At 38.2% G+C, this 11,045-nt stretch overlaps 1 protein-coding gene and 1 non-coding gene across 3 annotated transcripts in view; one reads left to right on the top strand and one right to left on the bottom strand.

Moving 5' to 3' along the window:
- Positions 1 to 11,045, bottom strand: part of Clic5 (chloride intracellular channel 5) — a 162,829-nt gene that overhangs the window by 101,928 nt on the left and 49,856 nt on the right. The gene's annotated exons all lie outside the window — the stretch shown is intronic.
- Positions 35 to 136, top strand: LOC120889357 (U6 spliceosomal RNA). Its single transcript, XR_005733267.1, has one exon. It is a non-coding gene; the product is annotated as a U6 spliceosomal RNA (small nuclear RNA).

Below are 11,045 nucleotides of genomic sequence, written 5' to 3'. Positions count from 1 at the left end.
TCTTTATTAGAAAAACATTGAAAAAACATTTTTAGTGCTCACTTTGGCAGCACATATACTAAAATTGGAACCATATAGAGATTAGCAAGACCTAAATGAAAGGATAATATGCAAATGAGGTAATATCAATATTTTTGTATAACTTTTGAAAGCAAAAATTGTTACATATCTGGTGAGATTTGATATATTGATCGTTTGGTTGTTTTTTTGGTGTTGTTGTTGTTTTGTTTGTTTGTTTGTTTTGGTTCTGGGGATTGAATTTAGGGCCTTGTGCATGCAAAGCAAACACTCTACAACTGAGCTATATCCTATATCCCCAGCCTGAGTTTTTGATATAATAGATTTAATAATATGACAATTGCAACATAAAGAATCAAGCACAAAGTGATTTATGTAGTTGTAAGTTTTATGTGCTTCACTTGAAATGGATTAACTACTAACTATAAATGTTACCTATTTTAACCCCCTAAAAAAAATCAACTATTTAATTATACCAAGAGGTACAGAAAAAATGCCAAGAGGAAAGTTAAAGTGGATTGGCAAGAAATATTTAAATAATCTAAAATGCAGGAAAGGGAAACAAGAGAAGAAACTGAAAATTAATAGTAAAATGGTCTTCCTGAATCCAGTATCAATACTTATACTAAATATAGATAATCTAATTGCATCTATTAAAAACTGGAGATTTAATTAAAAAGATAGAAAAGCTAAACTTGCCATGCAAACACTACTCAAAATAAAACTAGTGGATATGTTAATTTCAGCCAAAATAGACTTCAGAACAAGGTAAGTATCAGGGATAAAGAGAAATATTACATAATAATAAAGATAGTCAACTCACCAAGAAGATATTGCAACCTTAAACATGTATGTACCTAATAACAGAACTTCGATATAGTGAAGCAAAAGCTGACAGAACTAAAAGAAGAGACAAACACACAATTACTATTAGATATTGCAAGTCTCCCCTCTTAGTAATTGATAGCACAAGCAGACAAAAAATCATCAAAACATAGAGGACTCAAGATAGCACCATCAATCAACTTTACATAACTAACAATTACAAGATATCTTACCCAATCAACAATAATATTTACACTATTTTCAAGTATACATGGAAAATTCACCAAAATAGAACATATTCTGGGTCACAAAACATGTTTTTTAAAATTTAAAATGAAGTCATACAAGGTATATTCTCTGACCATAATGGAATCAAATAGATTAATAACAGGAAGAAACTTTCTGAATGTTCAGAAATAAGCAAAACACTAAGAAATTCATTGATCAACAAAGAAGCCTCAAGGATAATTGAGTACTATGTTGAACTAAATGTAAATGAACACACAACATATCATATTTTGTAAGATACAGCTACAACAGCGCCTAGAGGGAAATTCATACATGAAACACTTATTTGGTAATAGAAAGGTTCTCAAATCAATAACTAAGGCTCCACCTTGAGGATCTAGAAAAAGCATATCCAAATGTGTACAAAGGCAACAAAAGGAATAAAATTAATTTGTAAGAACAGAAATTAATTCAATTGGAAAAAAAGGTAAAACAATTGAGGAAAGCAATGAAACCAGAAGCTGGTTTTTGTAAAAGATCAGAAAAATTGATAAATCCAGGTAGATATTACCAGGAGAGAGAGAAATTATGTTACCACCACCACCAACAACAACAACAAAAGGCATACAAACTCCACAGACAAACAGATAATAATACCAGAAACAACTCCCGGTACATAAATAGGACCACTTAGATGAAATGGGCAAAATCTTGAAAGACATAAATTAACAAAACTGAATCAAGAAGAATTGAGTAGTTTTATATCAGTTAAAGATATTAAATTCATAATTGAAACCCTCAAACAATGGTAACAAAAAACCTCCAGTCCTCAGATGTCTTCATTAATGAATTCTACCAAACATTTAAGAAAGAATAATACCAATTACATGCAATCTCTTCCAGAGAAGAAAAGAGGAGGAAACAAAGGACTTGTATTCAAGATTCGGAAAGGAATTTTCACAACTCAAAGATAAGAAAACAACCTAATTAAAAAAAAAAAAAAAAGACAAAGGTCCAAATAGACATTTTACCAAAGAAGACATACCAATGGCAAATAAGCACATGACAATATGCTCAACATCATCCCATAGAGATATGCAAACCAAAGGAGAGATACTATGATGTATCTTTTTCGAATGGCTAAAATATGGACCCCTGACAAGCTGATGTGTTCACAAGAACACAGAGCAATTCTAACTCTCTTACATTGTGGGTAGGAGTGCAAAATCATACAGTCATTCTGGACAGGAGTTTGGAAATTTTATATGAAGCCAAATATATATTAACCATATGACCCATTTATGGTTTCTTGGGTATTACCTTAGAAATGAGTTTTTTCTTGTTCATACAAAAACCTGTATGTCAATGTTTATAGCAATAGTGTTCATAATTGTCCCAAACTGGAAATAACCCAAATGTCCCTCAATGGGTATATGAATAAACAAATTGTGATACATCCCCACAATGGTATATAACTTAGCAATAAAAAGGAATAAAGTGTAAAACAGCTGAATCTCAAATGCACAATACTAAGTGAAGGAAGCCAGCAAGGCTGCATATTTTATGTCTTCACTTATACGACATTCTGGAATAGAAAAAATTGTAGAGTGAAGATCAGTGGCTGTCAGGGATGGCATAGGGGGGAGTTGATTGCAAAGGGGCATCAGAAAGGAGATTTTTCAAATGCTAGAACTGTGTATATCCTGTTTGCATTGGTAGTTACATATATCTTTGTATGTGTGAGAACATATAGAACTGCATACCAAAAAGTGAATTGTCTGTAAATTTAAAAAATGATCAAAATCCCTAAATAATATTTAAAAAATATAGAGCCACCAGTTTCTATTTTCCTATCCCCCTTTCCATACATTCTTTGCTTCAAATCTCTAATATCAGTTCTCATCTTACTATTAACTTCAGAACTATAAAACAGAGCTCTAGCCCATGAGGCCTAGGGCTCTTAATTCTAGCTGATAAAATAAAGAATAAAACAAAATAAAATAAGGGCATTTAGACTGAGCAAGTATGGGTGTGTGTGCAAAAGGAAATATACTGCAAAATGATGATCCTTATGGGGAGATTGTTCTAGAAATGCCCACCCTACCCAGTAAGAGTAGTTTCAAGCCCCAATTTTTAGGCCCCTAATAGGATCTAGGTCTACCCATTCCCTCTGCCTAGAGTAGCAACTATTTTTTTTTATGGGAATTTAACTTGGTTTTCTCACCTTTGCATTCTCTACAGAGGATCTCTCAGACAATCCCAAGGACTTAAAGTTTAAGTTGAGGGAACTGGCAGATTTTGATGACAGCTGTAAGAGCAGAGGTCACAGTGTATCTCCTTGAGAAGATGAAGTGGGTGAAGAGGATCGAGCTGAGAGCTGGAGAGCTCCCCTTTGCATCAGGTCACAGGTTGGGCTGTGAGGAAGCTGGGGCTGGTTGCTAGTACTTTCTATTCTTTTATAAACTAACATGCCTTTGGGTGTTCCCCACATTGCCAGTGATCTTTGTCTCCACAACAATCTGCCTACTGCTGCTTAGCAAAGGGAGAGGCTGGAAAGAGGCTGGATGGAAACCAAGAGTTCTTGTCAACAGCCATCACTCATCCCACTGATTCACTCACTACTCACTCCTTCAACTAGTGTTTTTGGGATGTTTATTGTGTGCCAGACACTGTTCGTGCCTTTTTTAGAACCCTCTAAGAAACACAGTGTGCCTGACACTTTCTGATAAAGAGCAGTCTGAGCTTCTGCCTTATTCTTCTCCATCAGAACAGAAGCCCCTTGAGGATAGGAATCCAATTTTGTATTTCTCATGCATGACCTATAGGATGTAATGTTCCCTTGCTATGTCCTTGTAAACACACTGATACTGCGCTAGGACAGTGTGCTCCGTCTACACATTATTGCTAATGGAATCAATCAACCAATGAAACACTGGCATAACTCTTTTATTCACAGCTTCCTCCTCTTAGGGGGGGTTCTGCCCTTACATCAGTGAAATGAACATTACAGTGTGGATTTTTTAATAGATTCTAATTTGAACTAAAATGTTGGAAAGGGTTACGTAATAATAATAATAGTTAATATTTACTAAGAATCCTCCATGTGCTGGGAGCTCTGAATCCCTTATTAGCTCACTCCATATCCATAATAACCAGATGAGGCAGTGCTATTAGTCCCATTTCACAAATAAGGAAGCAGAGACTGAAGGAGACTTAACTTGTCCAAGGATAATTACCAACAACAGGCCTGGAGCTCTGACCCGGCTTTCTCCATCATGAAAGCCCATACTGTCAACCATCACACTCTACGGTGTATGTGGGGTAAGAATGAGGCTGGAGGAGGTTAGGAGCCACTAGAGATTTAGAAACTGCTTATTAATTTGATGGAATTGGTGAATGACTAGCCTTTACAAGGAATGCATAGGCTTGAGGGTCCTGGAATTTTGCTTAAACACAGAGACAACCAGTGAAGAAATGGATAAAGGAACACAGGGATCAAGTGATGGCACACAAAAATTAAACTCACATAGCCCGAGGGAAAAGAAAACCACCGGAGGCAGGAGAAAAGTGACCTGAGGTCATGTTCTGTTGCATCACTGTGCCATTTGGCAGGATTTGTCACTCTGGAGATTGTCCTCACTTAATGGCCAAGCTCCTACTTTGGAGCTCTGGCAAGATCACATAAAATTATAACTATTACACAAACACATATGAAAAGTCTTGGAAGGGGCCCAAGATAAATATATGTCACATTTCTTTCAAACCCACATGACTGTTGACTAGTATTACTCTGATCTAAAGTGATTTTGTTTTGGCCAACAGGTCCAGCATGCCAATTAGCCAGAGATGGTCCTTAATAACTCAAAAAAGGCATGTCGGGAAAGAGGACAAAGGTTGGAGGAGAAACAAGACAAGGAACACTGGGTTGGGATAAGGAATGCTGGTAGGAATAGGCATAACGTTTTGTGGGAAGTAGGCAGATGCCCATGACCAAACAGATTAAAATTCTGAAATACAAGCAAACCACAAAAGGTCTCAAAATTTTCCTTGGGAATCTATACCTTCTCCATTCTCTGGTGGCTCATGTTGGCCAATTCTGGGACTTGCGTCAGAAATGTGTCTGAGGTCATTTTTCCTTCTTCTGGATTTAGGAGAAACCAGAACAGGACTGTGAGCTGTTCCTGCACCCTGCCACTGTAAGACAGAGCCTGAGCAAGAGCAAAGCCAACAGAGAGAAAACAGGCCAAAGTGTGGAGAGAGGAAACCAGGTTCTCATGTGTCCTCTGAATGACAGATCTCTTGGTGCCTGGAACTTGACACCCCTAGAATTTTCTGTTCTAATGGTCAGTGAAATCCCTTTTTGGCTCAGACCATCTTGAGTTGGGTTTTCTGATGCTTGCAACTGGAGACTTATAGCCACAAAGGTTAGAACCTACACAGAATCAAGAGGACCCCGGGTGTGAGATTCTGTGTGATAGAAAAGATCTCAGCGCTCTTGTAAGGTGGACAGGAGCCAACAACACAATGATGCACTTTTAAAAGGAAGCCACACCCTGGCGAACAAAAGGTACTATTTTTAAAGGTCCGTATTTTCATAAAAAAAAAAATGCTATATTGTCTTTGTAGTTTCTTGAGTGTATTCAGAAATTGACAAAATTCCAGAGAAAGGCTATAGGATTAGAGCTGAGGTGATTATAGATAGCTGAAAAAATAAAATAATAAGAATCATAAAAAGGATGTTTCAATTAATTGATTTTTTTCAATAGAGATAATATCTTATAGTACAATGCAAAGAACACTAGACCAACATACAGAGATTCTGAATTCAAGACTCTCTAGCCCCATAATCTGGTCATTAACTTCTCAGTATCTTTATCTGTAAAATAAAAATAAAAGTTACCTCCCCTGAAGTTACTGTAAAGTTTAAGTAATATTATTCATCAATATACATAGTACACCCAACACAGGGACCAACCCACAAACAAAGAACAAAAGAGCTATTTTCCCTCAAATGTATATAAGACAGGCACTGAACAGAATATTTCATAGGCAGCTTCTCACTAATCCCCCACAGTAACCCTAAAAATGAGGCAACTACTATTCTTATCCCATTTTGGAGACAAATCAGCTGCTCAAGACAGAATTAGCCAGTTAGCTAAAAGTTCATAAAACTAGGATTTGAATCTAAGTCTGTTGGTCTCCCATCTTTGCAGTTTAATAACCTCAATAAGTGAGCACAAATTAATATTATTAGCAATGTGTGAATGAAAGTAAAATAAATAAATATAAATACAAATGCCCAGTCTGAAAAGGAAGGTGAAGAATAGCTACCAGATTGTTCAAAAAATAAAATCTTCCCCCAGGTAAAGAATGGAATGCTGGATGCCCTTCATCTTATTTATCTCCCTACATGGCATGAGCTCTTTGAGCTACATACAAAATTATTCCCTTCAAGTATAAACTATCATTGAGAAAACTGTAAATGCATTCTTGGAAACAGAAATAATTGATCTAACTGCAATTGTGCTATTATTTTTAATGCAATCTCTCCTGAAGAAGCAGAAAACAATGTGAAAGTCCTCCCCTAGATTTTCTAGGACCACCTTGTATTTAAATCTATTTCTTTTTTTTTTCCACCATATATTTCCTTATAAATACATCTCTCTCCAATTTAGGATCTCAGAGACATAGAATAAAACATTTCTATGTATTATTTTGGAGTGTCAGGGACAGATGTGGAAATGAATGATTCTCTTTCATCCACACCTGGGGAGGTAGCTTGATTCTATTTTGTTGTATACTTTACCCAACTGTGAAAATTTTTTTTATGATGTGCCAGAAAGATTACTTCTACCCCCACAAAACTTGGCATGCAGAAAATGAAAGATTATTATTACTTAGAATTCTTTCAATTTTATTCTTCTAGGAAGAAGACAGAAATATCTCAATTTGGTTAAATTCAACAAAAATTTCTTGGGTAACTGTTTTGTGCCAGGCTCTGAGTTTGACACTGAAAGAAATTAATGAATGAGACCCAGGCCTGCCAGCAAAAGGAGCTCAATTGACTCCGTGGTGCATGTGGGGTGGTCCCAGCTCTCACTCCATTTCTAGCCAAGCACATGCAATGCACTTTTTAGGAAAACATAGAAATAAAGCTCACGGTACTGAGAAAAAGATGCTCATTGCCTAAGTTTTCATAACCAGAAAGTGAGCCTGCACTTGGATGTACACCGGCTGTCTCACAGATAAGTCCTCTTCCATTGAGATGGCAATAGCCAAAATTATCATTTCCACATTCACTGATGTAGTTCCCAAAACTCTTGGAAACACACCTTGGGGAATAAAACAGCTGTGGACAGCCCATGATTGGGAGGAGGTGGTCTTACGATCCACTGGGGGAGACAGGACAAACACTAAAGCAAACAAGTAAGTGTGTGAGTATAAATTGTGATCAAAGCTATTAAAGGTATCTGTGGGCAAAAATCACAGTGAAGGAACCTCCTTGGCAGGGAGGTTCATGGGGAGGGCTCTCTGAGGAGAAGACATTTAAAATCAGATTTGAAAGATCAGCAGGAGTCTGTTATTTGAAAACTGAAGGAGAAAGAGATGGGACATCTCATGAGGGACCTGGGAAGGATAAAACACCTTATGCTGATGAACTGAAGGCTTGACTTTAGTGGCCCTATTTTATCCCCAGGAGGTCTCCATTGTGGGATGATATCTTTACCCTTCCCTGTGTAACTATTTTATCCAACCTTTGTAATCTCAACACCCTTGGAGAAAATCAGCCTGAAAGTTTTCATTCAGTGAAAAAGTTCCAGCATAAATCAATAATTATGACTCCACAGAATATATATTGAGATTGTAGCAAATCATTTAGAAGAGAATTTCTGTTTTTCCCTGTAATTTTTATTATATCTCCAGTTAAATTCACTTTGCAAAAGTTTGTAACGTAATCCCGTGTGTGAAAAGTGAACATTATTCTAAGACACCTTAGATATATATATCTCAAGATCCCTCACACTTGGTTTCGCTCATTGGCTACATCCACACCATGCCAGGTGGCAGAAATCTCTCCCAAGTGATTTTGCTTTTAAAAATAATTACATTGAAGTTAATTCAATTACATTGAACTTAATTTTTTTTAAAAGCTTGAGTTTTTTTAAAAAAATATTTTTTAGTTGTAGTTGGACATAATATCTTTCTTTATTTATGTGGTGTTGAGGATTGAACCCAGGGCCTCACACATGGTAGGCAAGCGCTCTACCCCTGAGCCACAACTTCAGCCCCCTAAAACCTTGATCTTTTACTACCTCATAACCCAGCCATTGTTGGGGAGAGGTTTTCCTACCCCACAGAATCCAAAAATAAACAAAGCTCCAGTACATAAAAAAATAAGGAGTCCTGTCAAACGACAGTGCTCACCCTGTACATACCAGAACAATAAAAAGAGAAGGAGCTTGCCCACACTGTGTGCACACGTGTTTATGCCTCCCATTGATCACTATTTGAGCATCTTTTACATTCCTTTCTCTTCCTGTAAACCCCGGGTGCCTCGAAGGCATACACAGTCTACTCTCTCTCCCTCTGTCTTTATTGAGGAGAGGACTCTTTCTCCTCCTCCTCCTCCTCTTCCTCCTCCTCCTCCACTACCTCCTCCTCCTTCTTTTACAGAACAGTTTTAGGTTTACAGAAAAGTTAAGCAGAAAATACAGAGTTCTCATATGCCCTCTGCACCTCTGCCACCCCCCCCCCCCGGGCAGTCCCATCCTCCTCTACTATCACCTGGCACCTCAGTGAGAACATTTATTAAAGTCGATGAACCTATAGTGACACATCATGGTCACCCGAAGCCCATAGTTTACCCTAGGGCTCTCCCTTGGAGCTATATATTCTAATTTTAGACAGTTATAGTATCTTACAGAGCATTTGCACTGCCCTAAAAATCCTCTGGGCTCCACCTATTCATCCCTCCCTCCTGCCTCACTCCTTAGTTTTGCTTTTTCTGGAGTGCCCTGAGGTCGAAATCGTAGAGCCTGCAGCTTTTCAGACTGGCATCTTTCACTTAGTAATATGCCCTGAAGCTGCTTCCATGTCCTTTTGGAGCATCTTTTACATTCCTTTCTCTTCAGTTCTTCCAAGTCCTTTCTCTTGATAGCCCTAGCAAGGAGCCCAGTGCCTTGCACAGAGGAGCAGCTCTGTGAACACTTGGTGAATACATGAACGAAGGTCATTCATGGCACAGTTCATTTAACAACTGTTTACTGAAGCTTTCTAAGCATGGGTTCTCTGCCCGGCACCTACAAACAATGATCTTTACATGGGACTTCCAAAAATGTTATAAAATGACAGTCCAGAGAGGTAGAAGAATAGGTATTTTTCTCATTATTTCCACTTTAACAAGATCAGGAGACTAAGATTCAGAAAAGCAAAATAACTTGTCCAAGTTTCCTAGAAAAGTGGAAGATCCAGGATGGGACTGTGGGACTCTCTGATGTCCCGCAGTGCTTATCCAGTGTGTTGTTTCCCCTAAAACCAGACTCTTGGTCACTAAAACACTAATTTGTGTGACACAGGATAGCGGAGGGCTTAAAGAGACCCTCCCTCCCCTCTCCCTGTTGATGGGGAGAACTTCTTCTCTAGCAGTGCTCTTGGTTTTGATTTTATGCAGCCTAGAAAAGTCCAATTTTTTCTTTCACCACAAGCAAACTATTGCTAGGCTTGGGAGTTGTTCTCCAACTAAGGAAGCAAACTGTAGCAACACATCAACAAGCAGCTCATTCTCATTTAACACTAAAACACTGCACCGCTGGACTTCTCCTGCTCCTGTGAGCGATCACAAGGGCTTCAAGTGTTCAGGTCAAAACTCATTCAGATCTGTCTTCAGTTGTGAGAGGCCCTCAAAGGGACAATGAACTTGCCCTGGGATTCATGCCTAGCTGCAAGTAAGTTATGGTGGAGGCCAAGGAAGGCTTCTGCCTTAAAATCTGGCTCCTCCTGGATTCCTTCTTTTATTTCTAAATTTTAACCTTTAGCGTTAAAATTTTCTTTTAACTCTCTTTCCTGAGAGTCTCACACTCGCATTTTACTGTCTACTGGGTATGTCCCTAGGGTGCCCCAGTTCTCTCGAAGTCAACATGTACAAACACTGCGCTCACAACCTTCTTTCCCAAATCCTCTTGTTATTCTGCATTTTCTTTCTCAGTCATTGGTACCATCACCCATCCAATCACTAAAACCAGACACCAAGTCCACATACACTTTTATTTATTGCTATTTGTCCTTTTAAGTTATATATCACAGTAGAGTGTACTTTGACATATTATACATACATGGCCACATATACTTTTAAAACCACCATCATCCCAAGTCCAATTTGCCTTCAAGTCCCTACTCTGAAATCCCTCTACTCTAGCCCTATTATAGCAGCTACATCACCTTATTCCTTAACAGCCCTAGAAACTTCTTAACTTCTCTCTCTTTTAGCTACTCACTGCATCCCTCCAATCCATTTTTATCTGGTGGCCAGAGAACACCATCTACAATGCATGTCAGGTCACACCAGCTCCTTGCTCAAAACCTTTTGATAGCTCAGAGTGGACCATGCTCCCCAGCCTGAGGTTGTGACCTGCTCTCTGTCTTCTCTCTCTCTGCCCACCTGGCCTCCTCTGGCCTCAGACTCTGTAGATCCTAGGAATTCCAATATGGTTTGATTTCCTACATGTACACTGTTTCACATCATGTCTTTGCTTATATTGTTTGAAACACTTTTCCCCACATTTCTTCACCCACTTCATTCTTCCTTATCCTTAAAATTCATGCTCCCATGGTTCCCTCTGCAAACCTCTGTTCTTGTTCCAGTATGTTAAAATTATGTGTTTATGTATCTGTTACCTCTAGAGCTAAGATCTTCAAGTATAGGTGACATCTACTCTTCCCTTTATCAGTCACTTCCTGAATTATAATTCTCACTT

Source organism: Ictidomys tridecemlineatus, chromosome 8 (genome assembly GCF_052094955.1).
Source record: "Ictidomys tridecemlineatus isolate mIctTri1 chromosome 8, mIctTri1.hap1, whole genome shotgun sequence".
Lineage (NCBI taxonomy): Eukaryota > Metazoa > Chordata > Mammalia > Rodentia > Sciuridae > Ictidomys > Ictidomys tridecemlineatus.
This window is presented reverse-complemented; position numbering and strand designations above follow the sequence as displayed.